Source organism: Rosa chinensis, chromosome 1, assembly GCF_002994745.2.
Source record: "Rosa chinensis cultivar Old Blush chromosome 1, RchiOBHm-V2, whole genome shotgun sequence".
NCBI lineage: Eukaryota > Viridiplantae > Streptophyta > Magnoliopsida > Rosales > Rosaceae > Rosa > Rosa chinensis.
The window spans coordinates 21,823,295-21,847,416 of NC_037088.1; the positions used below are offsets into that span (position 1 = coordinate 21,823,295).

General features: G+C 37.6%; 1 non-coding gene across 1 annotated transcript; it reads right to left on the minus strand.

Annotated features, from left to right (window-relative positions):
* Window positions 1-11,136: 11,136 nt before the first annotated feature.
* On the minus strand, window positions 11,137-11,243 carry LOC112183174. Its single transcript, XR_002929765.1, has one exon. It is a non-coding gene; the product is annotated as a small nucleolar RNA R71 (small nucleolar RNA).
* Window positions 11,244-24,122: the final 12,879 nt, after the last annotated feature.

Consider the following 24,122-nt stretch of genomic DNA (forward strand, 5'->3'; position numbering starts at 1 on the left):
TTTTGCTCATTTTAAATGTTTTAAGACTCAATCGTTACTTTGTCCTTATACATATATAAGGACGTTGACTTGGGCTCAAGGAGTGAGGGCCTTTGCTTTAATTAAAGGGCAAACAGTGTATCATGTCGTAGTAGACATATAAAGACATTTTTTAATTATGTGTCATTGTAAAAATGAAGCGGGTGTCCTGAATCAAGATTTCTGTAGTAGTGGCATAATTGTAATACGTGGGTATGTCAAGGCCATGATAATTGTATTTGAACTTAACTCTTACTGGACCCAAGGCTTTTGTATGGACTCATTTTTAGAATTAAGGTTGCTACAACATTTATAATTTCCTGACAACAGAACACAAAATCTTTTATCCTAAGCTTGTAGTCTTTGTGATTTACAGTCCAAATGTACTAGTTTCATAGTTTAGTCACTCATTAGTTTGATATTGGATATTCAGTAATTTAGATATTTACTATTATCAATTTAGCCTAAAGTGGTAACATGAGAGAAAGAAGCTAGTGAAAACAACTAGTTACAGGCTAACATTGCAAGCAATATTCCTAGTTCTCTTTCTAAAGCTTTTGCAGCTTTTGCTTCCTCTGGTTTGTGTGCTTTGGTATGTAGCATCTATTTTGTTGGGGACCTAGAATTTACACTTGGTCTGTTGGGTGTAGTATGTTAAGGATGATATGTGATGTATTGGTTATAAAGTTTAGTTTGGCCTTTTCTATAGCAAATTGAAATTGCAAGTTTGCTTTTAGACTGGTGTTCATAATGCAGTGAAGTAGTTTTGCAAAAAAAATTAAAAAAACCAAAAAATAAAGAAATAAATAAATACCTGCTGTTGTGTCTGTGATAATGTATATTACGTTTGGCATGAGATTTTAATATTCTCATATCCCACTCATGCTAGAGTTGTTTTTTAATAGTTCATCTATTGCTCTTGATAGGGAAGGTTGGTTGGTATATAAAGATATTAGGGTTGAAGAAGGTCAGCTGGTGTTGCTGGGCTGAATTAAGCTTGCTTTTCTTAAGGTATGTCTCTTTGTTTCTTCTTTGAACATTACCTTATAAATTGGACTCATGCCTTGTAGTATACTGCTTGTGTTTGTGAGTTATGTGATGTATATATGCCTTGTGGTTTGCTGGTTGTGCTTTTGAGTTATGTGATGTATATATGCCACACATTAATGCTTAGGGATGTTAATTCTATAAATTGTTTATATTTGGACAGTGGGAGATAATATGTTTTATTTTGCTAATAAATGCAAGTTCTTTATGTTTTTTTGGAATATGAAAACATACTTAGAAGCTATTACATCTTATTTGAATTGGCTTCCTTCTTTTAAAGTAGTTGCATTGTGTTGATACATAGGAAAATGCTTTTCTAAGTTGTTTGAACTTGAATATATTTTGTTTTTAGAATGGATAAGTCTTGGATGCATGCTGATAGAAGATCACACGCTTATCAGCTAGGTGTTGAGCAATTCTTAGGTTTGCTGTAGAGAATGCTACTGATGTAAATAATATCAGTTGTCCCTGTGCAAAATGTGGGAGCATAGTTGGGATGTTTTTGACTAGGGTCATAAAAGATCATCTATATTTTAATGGTGTAGATGAGAGTTACAAAGATTGGGTATGGCACGGGGAACCATCTAGGGTAGCGGTGAATGCTAATGAAGAGGTATCCGAAGCCACTGTAAATATGGTAGAAGATGAAGATGCAGCAGATAATATAGGGGAGATCAGGGAGAAAAGGGAGCTAGTGAGGATGAGGAGTTTTTTATAAGTGGTGAGGATGAGCAGTATTCCGTACAATCGAATGATTTCATGAGATTAGTCGAGGATGGAGATAAAGCTTTGTATCCTGGTTGTACCAAGCACACAAAATTAAATGCACTTATACAAACTTTTAACCTTAAAGCAAAACATGCAATGTCTGATGTGTGTTATTCTGACATGTTGATCATGATAGGAATGTTTCTCCCTAAAGGTAATGAGATACCCTAAAAGAAATTCTACCAAAAATTTGGCGGAACTCCCTCTAAAAGTGGACTACCCAAAAACTTATAGAAAGACATTTACACATCTAAAATAATCCACCCTTTATCTTCTGGAGCCACCATGCTCCCTAAATCACAACATCTGTCATTTCACAAACCAATTCTGAACTTAAAATATTAATTTCATGGGTTATCAGAGCAATCTAATGTACAGGCGTACAAAAAGAATAGAATATAAGATAAAGGACCGATACTTTTGTAATGCTGAAGCGATAACAGCTATGCCTCAACCCCATGTACGCTTGACCTCAAGCTAAACTGGCCTGCAAACTGGGCATTTGAAACCGAAGGGCCTAGGGGAAAAGCATTGAAAATCGTTAGAGTGAGTGGACGAAAAATAAATAATTTCAAATGAACAAGTGAAACTTAATGCTTTCCCAAGTTATTCTCTAAAACCTTGCATGCAGTAACAATCTTGAAAACACTCTTAATCACCATCTTTGCTGCAATCTTAATCCCGTAAAATAGAACATCTCGCAATCTCTTAAAATCTCCAATCCCTTCTATGCGTAATCACATTTCAAACATCCTGTTAAATTACTCGTCTCAAATCATATCTCAAAATGGACAATGACTAAAGGGGACTACCGATTTGTCATCTCATGTCACCTGGAGGGGACTGCCGACTAATGACGCATCGAAGGGTACTGCCGACCGGACAAGGAGGTGATGGTTAGAGGGGACTGCCGACTAACCATAGGTAGTTAGAGGGGACTGCCATAGGTTGTTAGAGGGGACTGCCGACTAACTACCTCATGTCATCTAAAGGGGACTGCCGACTAAATGACATATCGGAGGGGATTGCTGACCAGAATATTCTAGAAGGGACTGTCGACCAGAATATTGTCTGGAGGGAACTGCCGCCCAGAATATTACCTGGAAGGGACTGCCGACCAAGTAAAGCATGCATGCGCTAACTTATTTACCTCCTCAATAAACTGGATGATACGCTCAAAGCAAACATATAATTTAACCCTAGAAATATCATTAGTAGTATAAGCAAGTAGGGATCGTTCTATTCCGGGGATTGAGGGTACACCTGTCAATGTAAGACAATTTAAACAATTAAAATAAAAACAAAGTATAATATTCACACATAAACACTATTCACGAATTTAGGGGGGTTTTAGGTTTTTGGTTTTTCGAAAATTAAAAACAAGAATTAAAACTAAGTATAAACAAAAACACAAATACAAGAATGAAATGTAAGAAACAAAGATTAAAACCAAGTTCATGATAGAATTCGAATAAACCCTACATTGTTCTTCCAAGTTATGTGAAAGGAGTTGATCATGTGAAACATTAGAAAGCAAACGATTTCCCATATTTTACTTTCAACGCTAATTAATCTAAGTGAAAGCACAAAGACTAATCCTATAAAACATGTAATCAAGCCCTAGAAAGCTAGTCAATCATACACATTCAACGCAAGAACCATCAAGAAAGGCTATCAACTCAAGTGCACAACTTAGTATGAATAAGTTCACCTAATTGCAATCCTCTTCAATTGAATTCGATTTTTGTCCAAAACCTTTACTACTTTCGATTTAAGTTACACAAAACAAAAAGTTGATTTCATGTTCTTAAATCTAGTGATAGGAGCATAAATGCGACGAATATAGTATGAAATCCCTTACACTTTTCTTAGCTATTTCCTTTAAAAAGTCAGTTTTAACTTTGTTTTCTTTTTAGGTAGTTCGTGGAGTGATTCAAGAGAAATAAGAGCTGAAAGGGAGCAACGAAGCCATGGATCATGAAGTACTGATGCAGAGGACCAATTTTGATCAACCATTTGGCCAGAAATTACAAAGGAAACCCACGGAAATCGTTGTGCAAAACAGTTGCTGCAAAGCAGAAAACTGCAGTTTCAGAATCAGCTTTCTGGGAACGGTTTTGAGGAGCAATTCTTGCATCATTCCATCTGCAAATTTGAAGAAAGGGCTAGCGATCCTTAAAGATATGATGTTATACTTCAACTACAGCCAAAGAACTGGTCAGAAGGGTCAACAAGGCAGTAGGAAATCAAAGTCGAAGTATGCTTCCCGATAAGGCAGAAACTGTTAGCTTTTCACGAAGCTTTTTGGGAGATCTTTTCCGGCGATTTTATTGGAGTTTTTCCAGAAGGTTATTGATCATTCTAGATGATATGATGTCATAGAGCACGTGGGAGTCAAGAACCATCCAGAAACTTGTCAAGACGAAGTCGTTCCTTGTCCAAGAAGGAAGCTTCAGAGTCAGAAATTGAATCCTAGTCAAAACAGGACGGTTTTGCAGAATTCTTCTTTGGACGGATTTCCAGGGCATTTTTGGGAGGTTATTGCTGTTGAAAATATGAAGGAGAGTCCTAGAATGATTCCTCAAGATTTTGGGAAGATTATTAAGGCTTGAAAATCATTTAATTATGCACCAAGTAGAGTAATCCTCAAGCAACTAGGAGAGGCTTTCAAAGCGGAATTGGAAAAGGAAACTTGGGCTGTGTATTCTATATATATAGAGGCTCTGAACACGTTGAAGAGCACCATCCTACAGCGCCATCTTCTGCTCCCAAACCCTAGCACACAAAGTCTCAAAAATTCCCAAGTCTTCAAGAAGGAAAACCATGCAATTCACCATCCACTTCCATCAAGCCCCTGCCGTGCCCTATCTTGAAGGATTGCCTGCATCTAAGGCTGCCTAAAAGTGAATTCGTGGCTCTCATACTCTGCTCTTTACGGTTTTTATTCCTTTGTAATCGAATACTCATGTTTTAATTGTTGAATTTAAGACGATGTGTGGCTAGTTACTTTTGTTAGGGGCGAGGTTTGAAGCCCCAATTATGTAGAACATATGTTTGTTTAAATTTAGTTTCTTGATCTGTGGTGTGGATTGGTTGTTTATCTCTGATTAATTGAAAACTTTTGCATGTGTTTGTTTTATGGTGGCCAACATAGGATTTATGCATGTAATTGGAGCTAGGTTTAGAAAATAATTCACCTAATCATTTTGTTTTCTAATCCACAAGTATGCAAGACTTTGAACAAAAGTTGATGTTTTAAACAACTAGAAGAGCATGCTAGGTAGGCGTTCCACACTAGACTGCAACTCTATAATCAATCGTTTCCATGAGATCTTAATGCTTCAAATATGTTGACACTATATGTGTTGTTGATAGGATAGCGTTCTATACCTTGATTGCATGTTTGATAGGCTTAGCTATTGTGCGTTCATAATTTGCCAAGAGTAATTGTTATTTGTTAAGACGCTGAGTTAAACAAGTAGCAATTAGTTCTAAAAAGTGGTAAAAATCATGCTTTAATGATTAAATGATTCTGGAAATTACGTGTTAAATTCTATGTGTAATGGTTAATTTGCACGTGTGAGTTGATTCGAGGGTTAGATAATACTACTAGTTAAGAGAATTACGCCGAGTGTTTTCGAAATTTAGAAGTATTAGGCTTGGTAAGGACTTTTCCGATCCAAACCTACATTAGAACGAATTAGATAAATGGATTGATCCGCTGAGGCTTTTCATTTTGGCTCTTATCTAGGCATTTAAGGTGGGCACATTTTTGTAGCATGTTGAAATGAATTTTCTGTTTTTACACTTAGTAATTTCCGAGTGGTATTGGTCTAGGTTAGGGAAGTCGATCATTGCATATAGTTTTATTTGTTTTGTTTTTATTTTAAGTAGATTAGGAACCAAATTTCAAAACCCCCCATTTTATTCTTTTATTTGTTAATTGACCATTTTGTGTAGGTGTACCCTACAATCCCCGGACTGAACGATCCCTGCTTATCCTATACTGACAACTACATTTTGCAGGGTTAAATTGTGAGGCTATTTTAGCCGCACCAATTTTTGGCGCCGTTGCCGGGGATTGTTAAAATCTCTTGCACTTAAAGTGTCATTGATTTTGTTGTATATAGAATGCTGCATGCTAATTTTTGTACTACACTTGTGGAATGGTGACAAATTGCAATTTCGGTTAGGCCAAGCTTTAATTGTGATTTAGTTTAAGTTTTATGAGTGTTACGAAATTAAGCATGTCTTTTATCATTGTTGTACAATTTGTAGAAGTTTATTTTTTTTAACCATATTGTAAATTGAATGTGTTTCACTTAGATTAATATACTTAGGTTATGGATTTAGCTAAATACTTAATTGTTGTAAGTGTGTAAAATCGTATGAGTAGACAAGGGCCCTTTTGTTAATATTGGCCTAAACCCTTCTTTAGTACCTTGCTCAGGTCTCTTGAGGTTGAGGGCGGCCTTTATTAGCACTTGGAGAACGGTCTAACACATAAGTTAATTTCCCAGCTGAGTAAGGGGCATACGGATGGTGTCTTAGGTTGAGACCCTGGGTGATGGGTTCAATTGAATCTCAGAGATACTATAGAATGAGCCTAAACCACTATGTGGGAGTAGCCGATAGGGGCCTAAACCTCAATGAGGGAGTAGCCTCCGTAGTATCACCAACATGAGTCCTCCCTCTCACTGACCTCTTAATCTGGCCATCCAGCCTTCTGAAACAAAGGAAAGAGACTTATGTCTAGGCGACTATCCCTATATCGTATCTCACCAATAGTAGTGGTTACTATTGGGCTCGACTTACAACTTGGAATCAATTGAGATATTAACTATGTTTATAACAAACTAAAAAAAAATGTTGTGTGACATGCTTAAGGTATATTGGATTAAACATGACCTTGTCGAGGGTAGCTGTTCTATAGTTCCAATACACAAACTGGGTCCTCTGTTCCAGTACCTAAGTATGTAAATATAAAAGTAACTTAGAAAGTTAAGGAAAGACATAATGTTTGTATTCCTAACCTTGTATATGTTACTAACACTTGATCTGGTGAGTCCTTTGTGGAGCACACATTGGAAGAGATACCCCTCCAGGAGGAACCCAAGGAGAAAAGTCCAGGCTGAAGGACTATAAATATTAAGCGCTGCATGGGAGGCAACCCATTTCAACCGAAGCTGTGAAGGAGCCATCAACGAGAGTTTGACATTTCTACCCTTCACTTGCTTAGGTTGAATTGTACTTGTGTCTTTGTTTGTTTGTTTATTTTACATTTCCCTTATTTTCGTAGCCCCCCATATTTAGGGTCTATATACCATATTTTTTTGCCGACATTGAGGACAATGTAGATTCTAAGTGTGGGGTGGGTTTACACATTTATTTCATAATATTTTCAGTTTAAAAAAAAAGAAGGTTTTATAGAGTCTTTTTGTGTGTTTGAGTCTTAGGATGCCCCTAACATCTAGGATGAACATGTCTCTGAATTCATGGCTGAAGGTTTTCACAATCGAAATAGGACTTAATTGAATTCTGTGGTTAATCGACATTGTGATGCTTGTATGAAGATTTAAGATAGGATTGTAACTTGGTTCATTAAGCATGCTAGGATTAAGTCTAATTCATTTGACCCTAAGTGAGCTGTTGAGCTAAAATACTTTCTTTTTGAGTGCTTATTGATAATTCTAGAATTTCGTGGCTGTATTTGCAAAACCTCATCATTCTTTGAAAATTCAATAATCATGTGCCATAGATTTTAATGGACTAGAGAGTACTAGAACTCGGCTGTTGTGACTGTCAAAACTTGTATGCCATAATATGCTCTGATCCTGGATAGGATAGAAGGCATTAGGGTAACCACCATAGCCAAACAAGCATGATGTGTCCCCAATTGTGCCCGTCGTGGGACTCCTTAGAATGAACCCCTTTGAGCCTACGTTTAAAACCTTTGTTTGTGACCTCACTACCCTACCATGAGCTTAATTTTTTTTTAAATTTTTTTTTTTTTTAAATGTAGTTGTCAGTATAGGATAAGCAGGGATCGTTCAGTCCGGGGATTGTAGGGTACACCTACACAAAAAGGTCAATTAACAAATAAAAGAATAAAATGGGGGGTTTTGAAATTTGGTTCCTAATCTACTTAAAATAAAAACAAAACAAATAAAACTATATACAATGATCGACTTCCCTAACCTAGACCAATACCACTCGGAAATTACTAAGTGTAAAAACAGAAAATTCATTTCAACATGCTACAAAAATGTGCCCACCTTAAATGCCTAGATAAGAGCCAAAATGAAAAGCCTCAGCGGATCAATCCATTTATCTGATTCGTTCTAATGTAGGTTTGGATCGGAAAAGTCCTTACCAAGCCTAATACTACTAAATTTCGAAAACACTCAGCGTAATTCTCTTAACTAGTAGTATTATCTAACCCTCGAATCAACTCACACGTGCAAATTAACCATTACACATAGAATTTAACACGTAATTTCTAGAATCATTTAATCATTAAAGCATGATTTTTACCACTTTTTAGAACTAATTGCTACTTGTTTAACTCAGCGGCTTAACAAATAACAATTACTCTTGGCAAATTAAGCAAACACACAAAAACTCTCACCGTTATTCTAGCATGCAAACTTATGAACCTAACTCTGAAAATTACCAAAACACATAAAAGGGCACAAGATTATAACATGCATCATAAAAGAATTCTCAAAATTAACTCAATAATAAACTGAAAATCTCAAAAATATTAATAAAAATATTCTGAAAATTTCATGTCTCCAATTACACAACTCGCAAATTGAAACACACAAAACCGAAATAAAAATTGTAAGTAGAGTCATAGTTACACTTGGAAGCTTTCCTCAGCGGCTTAGCAACACGGTGATGAACTCGTCTCTGCTATGGTGGTGGAGCGTCCTTGACTCAGCGCCTTAGAGCTTTGTAGATTGATGGATGGATGGTGTCACGGTCTTGTAGGTGATGGAAGTTTAAGGAGTGAATTGGGCAGAGTCTCGGAAAAGTTTTTGGCCAGGAAGTGATCTTGGCTGGGAAGTGATCTTGGTTGGGAAGTGATGCAAATTATGTTCTGGACGTTGCCTATTTATAGGGGAGCATTGGTTGGCTTTCCCAACTGAAACGTCTCCTTTATGGCCTTAACTCCTCTCATAATGGGGCAATTCTTTTAATTTCCAAGCTGAAACGTCTTTCTCTTTTATTTTTCAGCTGAAACATCTTTCTTTTTTATTCCTCAACTGAAAACGTCTTTCTCTTATTTATTTTCCAGCTGAAACGTCTTTTCTCCTTTATTTATTTTTCAGTTGAAACATTATTTTCTTTATTCCTCAACTGAAAACGTCTTTCTCCTTTATTCCCCAACTGAAAACGTCTTTCTCCTTTATTCCCCAACTGAAAACGTCTTTCTCCTTTATTTCCCTTCTTCATTGCTTGGTCAACCTGATTTAATAAAGGGCAAAAAATTAAATTCTTTTAGAGAAAATAAAAGAAACTAAAACAATTTAATTTCAGAAAAATACACCCATAAATTCTCTCTTAAGGCCCACAGATTAGCATGACGGTGAGGAATCCTGATCCCGCTAGGATTCTTCATGAATTTTGCGTTTTCTGCCTATTTCACGCCAAACACTCCACAAGACTCTTAAAATGACTCGATGACTCAAAACACGAAACTTAAGGGAGAAACAAGGCTAAAATGGAGCACATACTCATTAATATCGTCGCACATTGTGCTCTTATCAGTTCACGTAGACTAAGTAATTAGGGAAACATTAATAAGGGACATGATCTGCTCCGACTTGTTTCTTGGTTGATTTCTGTTCACATCTTAGTAATTGAAACTAGGTTAACTTAACATTGTTCGAAAATAATTGGTGGTGGATTTCCGAGTCTCTAACGTTTTCTCCATCTTATTTTTCTCAAACTTAAAATTGAAATTGCTTTCTTTGTTTTCCTTTAATTTTCGTAAACCCTAAAACCCCCAAAACATTTATTCTTCTTTTCTTCTTTTATTTCGTTGCTTCCTTTCTTCTTCTCCTTATTCTATGGCTGTTTTCTTTTCTTTTAGTTAGTTTCTTTGTTTGTTTGATTTGTGTTCTTTGATTAGTTTAGATTAGTTTATTTTTATTTTTCTTTGTGATTAATTGGTTACCCTCAATCTCTGGCATCGAACGATCCTTGCTTACTCTATATTGCTAATGACTACATCTTGCAGGGTTAAGTTGAGCGCTTGTTTTTAGCGTATCAATATTTGGCGCCGCGTCGCCGGGGATTGAAAAATACCTATTTTTCACAATTTTAATTCAAGTTTCGGTTAGAGGTTGTAAATCATACTTGAGTAGTTTTGGAATTCTGGTTTTTAACATTGACTCTATCTCTACTTCCTCTAGGCGCATCTTATTACCACACGATGTCTAGGATTGGTCTGGATACGAGAAGTGTTCTCAAGTGAGCTTTGTCTCCACCAAAATCGTTCCTTACCTACCTGGTCGTGTTGGAAAGGAGTTACCGAACGACGTAGAGAGAAAGTTTTTGTTAACGATTAGAATTCTATTTCTTTTCTAACTTGATTTACAAGTTCTAGTTGAAATAAAATTTGTTTTGTGTTAGTCTTTCATAATTTCGTCCCTTACATTTATTTCCCCTTGTTTTTCGTTTTTCTTCTTAGGGTTCTAACGCCATTCTTGTTTGTTCCTCAGGTACTTCAACTCGTTTATGCATACAAGGAAAAATCCAAAAGGCGAGCTTGTTCCTTTTGATCCTGAACTTCTGAAAACAATTCGAAGCAAAAACAAGCTTAAGGAAGCAAGCTCGTCTTCATCAAAAGAAGAAGGAGAGGTGTACGACATCTCATCACTCTTCCAAGAGCAAGTTTCAACGCCAACACCTCAACCAATGGCTCTCACCATTAGGCAACTTTCAACCTCTGTGATTCCACCAGGTGGCTTCCCCACTTGTATAACCTACCCTGATGCAGTTGAAGGAGCAAGAGCTGACTTTGAGTTGAAATCTGGGCTACTACATCATCTTCCTACATTCCATGGACTCTCTATGGAAGATCCCAATCAACACTTAATGGAGTTCCAGTTCATTTGCACGAGCATGAAGCCACAAGGAGCTGATGAGCAAATCTTGAAGTTGAAAGCCTTCCCATTTTCGTTGGCTGACAAGGCAAAGCAATGGCTTTATGAGTTGCCAAGTGGACGCATCACATCTTGGGCAGACATGATGAAGGCATTTTTGGAAAAATACTTCCCTACATCTCGTATCATCATGCTTAGGAAGAAGATAAGTGGAATTCAACAAGGGCAAGATGAGTCCTATGCAGAGTACTATGAAAGGTTCAAGACCCTTATCACTCAATGCCCTCAACATGGCATGAAGAATGAGACCTTGCTCACTTGCTTCTATGATGGTCTCACCAACTTGGAAAGAGATATGCTCGATGCAGCTTCTGGAGGATCGTTTGTTGACAAGGAACCTGCAGCTGGAATGATCTTAATTGAGAATAGGGCCTTGAATCAACAACAATATGGTAGTTCCAAGTCCACCCATACACGTGAAAAAGTTAATGAGGTAAGTACTTTGGTTCAATTGGAAGATAAAATTAACAGGCTTACTTCTATTGTTTCTCAGGGAATGAAGGGACAAGTTATGGTATGTGGAGTGTGCTCAATGCAAGGGCATATGTCTGACCAATGCCCTCAACTCATGGAAGGAGGAAACTTTGAAGGTGTCAACGCCCTAGGGTTCCAACAAGGGTACCAACGTCCAAGGAATGACCCATATTCTAACACCTACAACCCTGGATGGAGGGATCACCCCAATTTTCGTTGGAAGGACAATGAAAACGCCCAACCATCTTCTCAAGCCTTCAATCAACGTCCTCCAGGCTTCTTCCCAAAGCCTCAGGCTCCTCTAAACCCTACTTCTTTCAATACTTCAAATTCTAATTCTAATGTCTCTTCTTCTAATGATGAATTGATTAAAGCATTAGCAAAGTCTACTCAAGCTTTACTTGCAGGTCAAAATAATCATGAGAGATAGACCAATACCATTGGTACTGACATGGCAGAGATGAAGAAACAAATGAGCCAAGTAGTGGAGTTCATGGGAAAATTTCATGAGCAAGGTAAGCTCCCAAGTGGCACCATTCCTTATCCTCACTTTGAGCAAGCACAAGCCATAACAACAAGGAGTGGAAGGACCACCATAGACCCCCCTATGGCGTCAAAGAAGAACCAGGTTGTCCAAGAGGATGAGGAGGACGTCATTGTCCAGAAGAATGACAAGGAAGAAGATCCTGCAACGCAGAAAAAGGAAAGCATGACGCCAAAAGAAAAGGATAAAAGTGGATCTGCTACGTCCAGGATTGAAACTGACCTTGCAATCCCAGAATCTGCTACGCCCAGGATTGAAAGCTCATTGCAATCCCCCACGAAACCAGAAACCAAAGGTAAATTGTCTAACTCTTCAGTTCCGGTTAGTACTAATGCTTTCTTTTCTCCTTTGCCTTTTCCTCGCAGATTTGCTAAATCCAAACAAGAAGAAAGCGACATGGCTGTTTTGGATACCTTTAAAAAAGTGCAGGTCAACATTCCCCTTCTTGAAGCTATAAAGCAAGTGCCCAAATATGCAAAATTTTTGAAGGAACTTTGTACAACAAGAAGGAGAATTCGAGAAAAGGAGGTTGTGAAGGTGAATGAGAATGTCTCAGCTGTTATTCAAAGGAAACTTCCCCCAAAATGCAAAGATCCTGGAAGCTTCACCATTCCTTGCGTTATTGGTAACACTAGATTTGAGAATGCCATGTTAGATCTAGGTGCATCTATAAATGTTATGCCTTATTCTGTTTATGCATCTTTAGGTCTAGGTAAACTTAAAAACTGATAACGTAATTATTCAATTGGCGGATAGATCTAAGGCCTTTCCGAAAGGATTGTTGGAAGATGTGCTTGTGCATGTTAATCACTTAATCTTTCCCGCGGATTTTTATGTTTTGGACATGGAGGAATCTACCATAAATCCAACGCCACTTTTGTTGGGTAGACCTTTCATGCGGACTGCTAGGACAAAAATTGACGTCTATGCTGGTTCTCTAACCATGGAATTTGATGGAGATGTGATAGGCTTCAACATTTTTGAGGCTATGAGGTATCCAATTGAATTTGATTCATGCTTTTCTATTGACATACTTGATACTCTTGCACAGAAAGTTTTGGAAGCAATAAGAGAGGATACGTTGGTCACAACTATTGAGCAAGGCATTGGCTACACCCATGATGGCGTCATAATCCCCATGAAGAAACTTCAGGAAACGTTGGACCCTCCAATATTGGAGGACGTTTCTTCCATTGAAACTCATCTGCGTTATGAAGGTAAAAATCCTCCCTCTTTGTCAATTCAGTTATCTACTAACAAACCTCTTCCTTCAGTGATTCAGGCTCCTACACTTGAACTCAAACCATTACCAGATCATTTGAAGTATGTTTATTTGGGAGATGACAAAACATTGCCTGTCATAGTATCATCCAAGTTAACGCCATCTCAAGAAGAAGAACTTGTTAAAGTGCTAAAGAAACACAAGACTGCAATTGGATGGACATTAGCTGACATCAAGGGAATAAGCCCCACCACTTGTGTGCATCGAATTCTTCTTGAGGAGGGTGCCAAACCAACTAGAGAGGCTCAACGTCGTCTTAACCCTCCAATGATGGAAGTTGTGAAGAAGGAAGTCATCAAATTGCTAGATTGTGGCGTCATATACCCTATTTCAGACAGTAAATGAATGGGTCTCACCAGTCCAAGTTGTGTCAAAGAAGTCCGGAATAACGGTTGTGAAGAATGAAGAGAATGAACTTGTGCCCCAAAGAACCGTGACTGGCCATAGAGTCTGCATCGATTATAGGAAGCTTAACGCCACCACCAGGAAAGACCACTTTCCTTTACCCTTCATCGATCAAATGCTTGAGAGGTTAGCTGGTCATTCTTTTTATTGTTTCCTTGATGGTTATTCTGGGTATAATCAAATATGCATAGCTCAAGAGGATCAAGAGAAAACAACTTTCACTTGTCCTTTTGGCACTTTTGCTTACCGTCGAATGCCATTTGGACTTTGCAATGCCCCAGGTACGTTTCAAAGATGCATGCTCAGTATTTTTTCTAATTACATTGAGAAAATAATTGAAGTTTTCATGGATGATTTTAGTGTTTTTGGTGATAGCTTCGAAAATTGCTTAGGAAACCTAGAATTAATCTTGAAACGTTGCATTGAAACTAACCTTGTTTTAAATTGGGAAAAATGTCACTTCATGGTTACTCAAGGTATTGTTCTAGGGCATATTGTTTCTTCTAGGGGAATAGAAGTAGATAAAGCTAAAGTTGATCTTGTTCGCCACTTACCCTCTCCCACTTCTGTGAGAGAGGTTCGTTCTTTTCTTGGACATGCAGGATTTTACAGACGCTTTATCAAGGACTTCTCCAAAATTGCAAGACCCCTATGTCGACTTTTGCAAAAGGAGGTGACGTTTGAATGGAATGAGGATTGCCAAGTTGCGTTTGAAAAATTAAAGGAGCTCTTGACCTCTGCTCCTATCATGCTTCCTCCGGATTGGTCCTTACCATTTGAGCTCATGTGTGATGCCTCTGATTATGCAGTAGGCGCAGTGCTTGGCCAAAGAAAAGAGAAAAAGCCTTATGCCATCTACTACGCCTCTCGAACTTTGAATGATGCTCAATTGAATTATTCGACTACAGAAAAAGAATTATTAGCTGTTGTTTTTGCTTTGGATAAATTTAGATCTTATTTACTTCAAACTAAAGTTGTTATTTATACTGATCATGCAGCTTTGAAGTACTTACTCTCAAAGAAGGAAGCAAAACCGAGGCTAATACGATGGATTCTTCTTCTACAAGAATTTGATGTCGAAATCAAGGACAAGAAGGGGAGTGAAAATGTTGTTGCAGACCATTTGAGCCGCCTTGTACATGGTGAAGACGCCATACCTCTTGTGGAAACTTTTCCGGATGAACAACTCTTCGGAATTGAGGTAAGTGAACCTTGGTATGCAGACATAGTCAATTTCTTAGTCACTAAAAAAATACCAAACACGTTGTCAAGTTCTATGCATGCAAAACTTAAAAAGAATGCTAGGCAATATGTTTGGGATAATCCTTATCTTTGGAAATTTTGTGCGGATGGTATAATTAGACGTTGTGTGCCTGAAAGTGAGTTTAATCATATCTTGACGTTTTGCCATTCTCAAAATTGTGGAGGTCATTTTGGTTCTAAGAAAACTACTATTAAGGTGTTGGAATCGGGTTTTTATTGGCCTAGTTTATTTAAGGATGCTTATGCTTTTTGTATGACATGTGATAGATGCCAAAGAACCGGAAACATAGGGCCTAAAAATCAAATGCCTTTAACTAATGTTTTGGTTGTTGAAATTTTTGATGTTTGGGGTATCGATTTTATGGGACCTTTTCCTTCATCTCAAGGTTTTCTTTATATTCTTCTCGCTGTGGATTATGTCTCAAAATGGGTGGAAGCAAAAGCCACCCGGACTAATGATTCCAAAGTTGTTGCAGATTTTCTTCGATCTAATATTTTCTCTAGATTTGGAATGCCTCGAGCAATCATAAGTGATGGAGGATTGCACTTCTGCAATAGATCAATTGAAGCCTTGCTTAGAAAGTATAATGTGACACACAAGGTGTCAACGCCATATCATCCACAAACTAGTGGACAAGCAGAAGTGTCAAATCGTGAAATCAAGAAGATTTTGGAGAAAACAGTTAGCCCAAGTCGCAAGGATTGGAGTCAAAGGCTAGATGATGCCTTGTGGGCGTACCGGACAGCGTATAAGACGCCAATAGGGATGAGTCCCTTTAGGTTGGTGTATGGAAAAGCTTGCCATCTACCTGTGGAATTGGAACATCGAGCTTGGTGGGCTGTGAAGAGCTTTAATATGGACTTAGATGCAGCTGGGATTCATAGAAAGCTTCAAGTGAATGAGTTGGAAGAACTACGTAATGATGCGTACGAGAGCTCCAGGATTTATAAAGAGAAAACTAAGGCCTTTCATGACAAGATGATTCGTGGGAAAACATTCATAGCAGGCCAAAAAGTTTTATTATTTCACTCTCGTCTCAAACTCTTTCCAGGTAAGCTTCGCTCACGTTGGGTTGGTCCTTTTGTTGTCACTTACGTTTTTCCCCACGGAGCTGTGCAAATTTGAAGTGAGCAAATAGGCAATGAGTTCAAGGTGAATGGCCATCGCTTGAAGCCATATTACGCAGCCTTTCAGGAGAGCAACGTGGAGGAAAAGGACCTTCATGACACACCACCTCCCATGGATTAAAAGCATTCACTACGTCTGGCTGATGGACGTTAAACCAAGCGCTTCTTGGGAGGCAACCCAAAGAATGTTTTCTTTTCTCTATTTGTTTGCTATTTAGTGCCTTTTTATGTTTTTAGTTTGTGTGCAGGTCGTCAGGTTGAAAAGAGGTGTGAAAGACGTTCCTTCTGTCAAAACAGAGTACTGACCATACAGTCCGTCTACTTTAGACAACTGCCGATTTCCGCTCAGATGGAACCAGAAGATGTACCATACATGGATGGAAAGATCATTGAGTTTAGTTTCTGTAGGTTTTTACAGAACTAGATTCGGAGTTCATATGAGTTCCCAGTTCCAGTTTGAATGCAGCAGGGTCAGTCCAGGGAAACAGAAAACTGTGCATTTGTGTCACAGAAATAGAAAAACTGGGCGTATTTCCGTGGATGAAATGAGGACTTCTTTACATGGACTCAAAGCTCTATAGGTCTACTACTTTCAGACCAAAAATCTCGTCCATTGAACCAGTGATACTCCCGGAATAAAGGTTTGAGTGGGTAAAGGTCACTTTGCCCGGTTTTGTGTTCAAATTTCTTTTTTTTTTCTCTAACTTTATAGGGCTATAGCTTTCAAACCGCTTGGAGTTAGAAGGTGTTCCACATATGCACAGAGAGCTCGCAAAGTCCACTTTCACCTCCAAGTAGTATAATCGTCATCTGACGCTGCCTAGAAACATTATGGGACCTGGAACATGGGCTGCCGACACAAACTTAAGGTTTCCGAAGATGCAACAAGACTTCACATGGAGCTTACGTTAGGAAGTCAAGACCTTATGGTCTTGAGGTTGGGGTCTTTTGTTGTCATCTCCAGCGGTCGTGAGCATTGGGAGGTCTACAAGGGGGAGCTTTTCTATCAACCTTCTCACCTTTCTTCTTTAAAATATTTTTTTTTGATTTCCTCTCTTTACGCTTCTATTATGCATTGTTTGATTAAATTTGCCATACATTGAGGGCAATGTATGATTCAAATGTGGGGGAAGGGAATTCAATTTGAGTCTTATTAAAAAATAAAAAAAAAAATTGAAAAATATCAAAAATCCAAAAAAATAAATTTCGTTAGTTATTTTTCTTTCTTTTGGAGTCTTCAGTTCTTGTTTTGTTTTAAGAGTCTTAGGTTGCTTTCAACTGTCTGGGATAAACTTAATCTCTGAAATTATGGATAAGAGAGGACCACAATATTGAGATGATGTTAAAATAATTCTTTGGTTAATTACGATATATATAAGCATATGATTGTGTAGTAGATGTGGTTTTTGTTGACCTTGGTACAGAATTATGAGCATGTTGATGATGAGTTTTGATTCATAATAACCCTTGTGAGAATTTGAGCCTATTTGCGATTCTTTGTGAGTGTTCATTGAAAAATTATACTCCTATTTTCTTGGCGATGCTTAGTGATCTCATTATCTTTCTCTTTGATTGACTGCTTGCCACAGATTAAGTTTGACGGACTCTAGAGATTACTAGAACTTGCTCTTGTACTGGTCGAAACTTTTATCAATACATGTCCCTGATTCTGGAAAGGATAAAGGCACGTAGGAACTTCCACCAAAGCCAAAAATAGCTTGTGTCCATATTTGTGCCCGTCGTGGGACTCCCCTAGTTTAACTCCTTTGAGCCTACATTTAAACCTTTTTCTTTCATCACCCTCAATATTCTTATCCCTTAAACCTTAGTAGAGTTATATCCCTACCCTTGTTCTAAGGATTTAGTGGAGCTAATTCACGAGACATACAAGATTTTGAAGGCACTACAAGAGATGATGGAAGGAAGCAAGTGTGGGGGAATCAAGACATACATCTTGAGTTGAAAAAGTGTAAAAGCCTTGCCATAAGAAAAGAATTTTGTTATATGCCGAAACAAAAAAAGAAAAAGAAAAAAAAACAGAAAAAAAAAAAGAAGAGAATGGACGGCAAAGAAAGAAAAGTAAAGATATGGCAAAGGCATGAGATAGATTGATGTATGTACTTGGGTCTCTAGTTGTGACTACAAGAAGAGGTTAGAGTGAAGAAAGGGCCCAATACAATGACATCCGGCCCTCAATAAAGACACACAAGAAGCTCAACGTTGCAAGATGCCTTGGTGACTAGAAGAAGACGTCTCAGTACTTCAATGAAGGCTCCACTAGGTTTTTAGAACACTTTGTGATTTTCCTTACCCTTTTATTTCTTTAAACCCCTAAACCTTGGCCCCATTACAACCTTGAAGTAAGACCTCTTTGATCCTTAAGATGGGCAGCCTTTGATCTGTGGAGATTGGTTACAAGAGTTGAGCATATGGTTCGATCCGTTGGGCAAGTAGTTGGTATCCTTCATGAGATCGTAGTAAAAAAAAAAATGCATATATATTTCGACATAGCCTTTCTTTCTTTATATGTGAGCTTTTTGTTTGTAGAAAATATTATCATCTCACATATATTTGAGTGAAAAAGCTTTTAAGCATTAACCTTGATCTGAGAGAAGAAAGAGTGGTAAATCCTGTGAGGTTTGAATTATACTTGTTGGAAGCATGCTGAGCTCCACCCATCACCATTGTCACCCCCGTGTCTTACATGCTTATATGTGGAATATATGTTTTAATTAACTCTCGAATTACTTAAGATTGAATCTTGGTTGCATGCTAATCTTGATGCTATGAAAGTAAGAGATTTCTGAGACAATAATGTTGAAGGCATAGTTTGTTTTGAGTCTTTTTGAGTCTTTGTTTTATTTTCTTTGTTTTGATTTTGCTAAGGGACTAGCAAAAGCTAAGTGTGGGGGAATTTGATAGGAGCATAAATGCGACGAATATAGTATGAAATCCCTTACACTTTTCTTAGCTATTTCCTTTAAAAAGTCAGTTTTAACTTTGTTTTCTTTTTAGGTAGTTCGTGGAGTGATTCAAGAGAAATAAGAGCTGAAAGGGAGCAACGAAGCCATGGATCATGAAGTACTGATGCAGAGGACCAATTTTGATCAACCATTTGGCCAGAAATTACAAAGGAAACCCACGGAAATCGTTGTGCAAAACAGTTGCTGCAAAGCAGAAAACTGCAGTTTCAGAATCAGCTTTCTGGGAACGGTTTTGAGGAGCAATTCTTGCATCATTCCATCTGCAAATTTGAAGAAAGGGCCAGCGATCCTTAAAGATATGATGTTACACTTCAACTACAGCCAAAGAACTGGTCAGAAGGGTCAACAAGGCAGTAGGAAATCAAAGTCGAAGTTTGCTTCCCGATAAGGCAGAAACTGTTAGCTTTTCACGAAGCTTTTTGGGAGATCTTTTCCGGCGATTTTATTGGAGTTTTTCCAGAAGATTATTGATCATTCTAGATGATATGATGTCATAGAGCACGTGGGAGTCAAGAACCATCCAGAAACTTGTCAAGACGAAGTCGTTCCTTGTCCAAGAAGGAAGCTTCAGAGTCAGAAATTGAATCCTAGTCAAAACAGGACGGTTTTGCAGAATTCTTCTTTGGACGGATTTCCAGGGCATTTTTGGGAGGTTATTGCTGCTGAAAATATGAAGGAGAGTCCTAGAATGATTCCTCCAGATTTTGGGAAGATTATTAAGGCTTGAAAATCATTTAATTATGCACCAAGTAGAGTAATCCTCAAGCAACTAGGAGAGGCTTTCAAAGCGGAATTGGAAAAGGAAACTTGGGCTGTGTATTCTATATATATAGAGGCTCTGAACACGTTGAAGAGCACCATCCTACAGCGCCATCTTCTGCTCCCAAACCCTAGCACACAAAGTCTCAAAAATTCCCAAGTCTTCAAGAAGGAAAACCGTGCAATTCACCATCCACTTCCATCAAGCCCCTGCCGTGCCCTATCTTGAAGGATTGCCTGCATCTAAGGCTGCCTAAAAGTGAATTCGTGGCTCTCATACTCTGCTCTTTACGGTTTTTATTCTTTTGTAATCGAATACTCATGTTTTTAATTGTTGAATTTAAGACGATGTGTGGCTAGTTACTTTTGTTAGGGGCGAGGTTTGAAGCCCCAATTATGTAGAACATATGTTTGTTTAAATTTAGTTTCTTGATCTGTGGTGTGGATTGGTTGTTTATCTCTGATTGATTGAAAACTTTTGCATGTGTTTGTTTTATGGTGGCCAACATAGGATTTATGCATGTAATTGGAGCTAGGTTTAGAAAATAATTCACCTAATCGTTTTGTTTTCTAATCCACAAGTATGCAAGACTTTGAACAAAAGTTGATGTTTTAAACAACTAGAAGAGCATGCTAGGTAGGTGTTCCACACTAGACTACAACTCTATAATCAATCGTTTCCATGAGATCTTAATGCTTCAAATATGTTGACACTATATGTGTTGTTGATAGGATAGCGTTCTATACCTTGATTGCATGTTTGATAGGCTTAGCTATTGTGTGTTCACGTAGACTAAGTAATTAGGGAAACATTAATAAGGGACATGATCTGCTCCGACTTGTTTCTTGGTTGATTTCTGTTCACACCTTAGTAATTGAAACTAGGTTAACTTAACATTGTTCGAAAATAATTGGTGGTGGATTTCCGAGTCTCTAACGTTTTCTCCATCTTATTTTTCTCAAACTTAAAATTGAAATTGCTTTCTTTGTTTTCCTTTAATTTTCGTAAACCCTAAAACCCCCAAAACATTTATTCTTCTTTTCTTCTTTTATTTCGTTGCTTCCTTTCTTCTTCTCCTTATTCTATGGTTGTTTTCTTTTCTTTTAGTTAGTTTCTTTGTTTGTTTGATTTGTGTTCTTTGATTAGTTTAGATTAGTTTATTTTTATTTTTCTTTGTGATTAATTGGTTACCCTCAATCTCTGGCATCGAACGATCCTTGCTTACTCTATATTGCTAACGACTACATCTTGCAGGGTTAAGTTGAGCGCTTGTTTTTAGCGTATCATCTAGCACCTTTCATATCAAAACCCTAAGTGTTTCGAACCACATAATATTAAAATACAAAAGATATCTATAAAGCAAATTCAATCGAGCAATCACACATAAGCAATTTTGGAATCACAATATAGAAATCGAAATCCTTTATTCAACCATAAAATTTCAGATTATAAACCTTGTTCAAACATCAATGTTAACTAGAACAACTCCCAACGAAATCAAACAAGAAGAATCAAAAGTGATTACAAGAAAGAAGGTTGAATTACACCGTGAATGGAGAGATGGATGAATAACTCGAATGATGAACTAATGAAACTCGAAAGCAAGCTTCAAAGTGCACGGCTTCAAGGTGGAATGGTGGTGATGCTCACGGCCTAACCCTTGCTTCTTCCTTCCTTACTTGAAAACGCCAAAGGTTGAACTAGAGAATGGAGAGAGCTTCCGCGCGTAGAGATAATTTTCTGAATTGTAAAAGTGGTGATTTGAGACGTCTAGGGTGTAGTATATATAGGGGACGGCATGTCTTGGCTTCCAAGCCGTGAGTTTTCTGATTTATTTACCATGGAATTAAATTAATAATTCCACATGCCTTCCACCAATGAGAAATTGCCAAATAAGCCCTAGTGTGTCATCCAACCAATCACAAAACTCCAAGAAGATTCCCTAATATATTCTTGCCGAAATCCCTTGAATATTTTCTGATTTTCTTCTTGTAATTTCGGCCAAAATATACTTAGGGTTTCTAGGAATGAATCTAGACGCTATTTGGTTCTTTTTCTTGATTTCTTTCCATAAACTTCACCCTAGAAAATCTCTTGCGTAATCTTTTATTCTCCCCTTGATTTTTCAAGCCACTTTGCCTCTTCCCTTTGGTTTTCACGGCAACACATCCCTAGGGTTAGGGTTTTGCGTCACAAACCCTAATGTCATGGGCTTTGATGGGCCTTGATCCAATTTGCCGAAAAATTCATAGAGTTCTTGGGCTTCGTTGCTTCAACTTCAAGCCTTCTCATCCTCCAACGCAAAACACATTATTTTTCCATTTCTTTTTCATGGTTGCGTTGGAAACTTGCTCGGGAAGCCTTCCTCCATTTCGCAGGGTTTCCTAGTTGGATTAGGAAAGCTTGTTTCTTCATTTCTGCTCATTTCTGTGACCCATGGTGTCTCATATTTGTTCGCCTTAACGTTCGCAAGCTCCTCTTTCCATTCGTGAGTTCATTTCCACTTTTTAGCTCGGAGGTCCTGAAAATAGAAACTATACTGAAAATAGAAACTTTCTAAAAATGAAAAATAGAAACTTACTAAAAATGAAAAATAGAAACTTTCCTAAACTGAAAATGGAAACTTGCCAGAAATGAGAAATGAAAACTACAGAAATGGAAACTTTCTACAATAAGGAACTTTCCCAATCAAAGAATGGAAACTTTCCAAAACAGGGATTTTTCAAGGAAATGGCGCAGAAAAATGTAGGGAAATGCAGTTAAAACGTCGCATTAAAATGCTCCTATCACTGGATTCAATCTCTTTAAGGCAATTGCTTCCGGAAAGAACCCGATATTAATTCACTAAATTCTCAATAATTCCTCGAAAGCATAACTCAGGAATATCTCAATAACTCAAACCTCAATATCTCAATAAATCCTCGAAAGCATAAATCCCATACTCGATAAATCAATAAATGCTTTCGGAAAGAATTCTCAATATAACTTCAAAGCTGATAAGTGCGGAAGTCAAAACTCAAGAAATCTCGATAATTCCATTGTGCTCTAATATTTGATAAATCATTCATACTCGTATATCATCATATAAATCGATATTCGAAATCAATATAATTCTCATAATATTTTCGTAATCGATCACTTCCCGAAATTATTTCCCAACTCAATAACTCATAACTAACTATCTCGAAAATCTACTAAAAGCTCTCGGGAAGGAATTTCAATACTAACCCTCATAATTCATAAATAAATCTCAATAAACCAAAGTTTATAAAATCATAAAAATCAATAAATCAAATAATAAATTAAACCTCAATTAGAAAAATAATAATATACTGCATGCTGATAGGAGCATAAAATGCGATAAATATAATGTGAAACCTTTACACTTTTCTTAGTTATTTCCTTTAAAAAGTCAGTTTTAACTTTGTTTTCTTTTTAGGTAGTTTGTGAAGTAGTTCAAGAGAAATAAGAGCTTAAAGGGAGCAATGGAGAAATGGATGGTGAAGAACTGATGCAAAGGACCAAGTTTGATCAACCTTTTGGCCAGAAATTACAAGAGAAGTCCACGGAAATCATTGTGCAAAACAGTTGCTGCAAAGCAGAAAACTGCAGTTTCAGAATCAGCTTCTGGGAACGATTTTGAGAAGCAATTATTGCATTCTTACAGCTGTACCCTTGCAGAAAGGACCAGTGATCCTTCAATAAATGATGTTATAATTTAACAAGAGCCAAAGAACTGATCAGAAGTGTCAACGAGGCAGCAGGAAATCAAGCACAAACTAGGCTTCCCGATAAGGCAGAAACTGTCAGCTTTTCACGAAGCTTTTTGGGAGATCTTTTCAGGCGATTTTCTTGGAGTTCTTCCAGAAGGTTATTGATCATTATAGATGATATGATGTCATAGAGCACGTGGGAGTCAAGAACCATCCAGAAACTTGGCAAAAAGAAGTCGTTCCTTGTCCAAGAAGGAAGCTTCAGAGACAGAAATTGAATCCTAGTCAAAACAGGGCATTTTGGCCGAGATTCTTCTTTGGACGGATTTCCAGGGCATTTTTGGAAGGTTATTGCTGCTGCAAATATGAAGGAGAGTCCTATAAGGATTCCTCAATATTTTTAGAAGATTATTATGGCTTGGAAATCATTTAATTGTGCACCAATCAGAGTAATCCTCAAGCAACTAGGGGAGGTTTTCAAAGCAGAATTGGAAAAGGAATCTTGGGGGTGATCCACATACACATAGGGCTTCTGCAAACATTGAAAAAGTACCACCTTACAG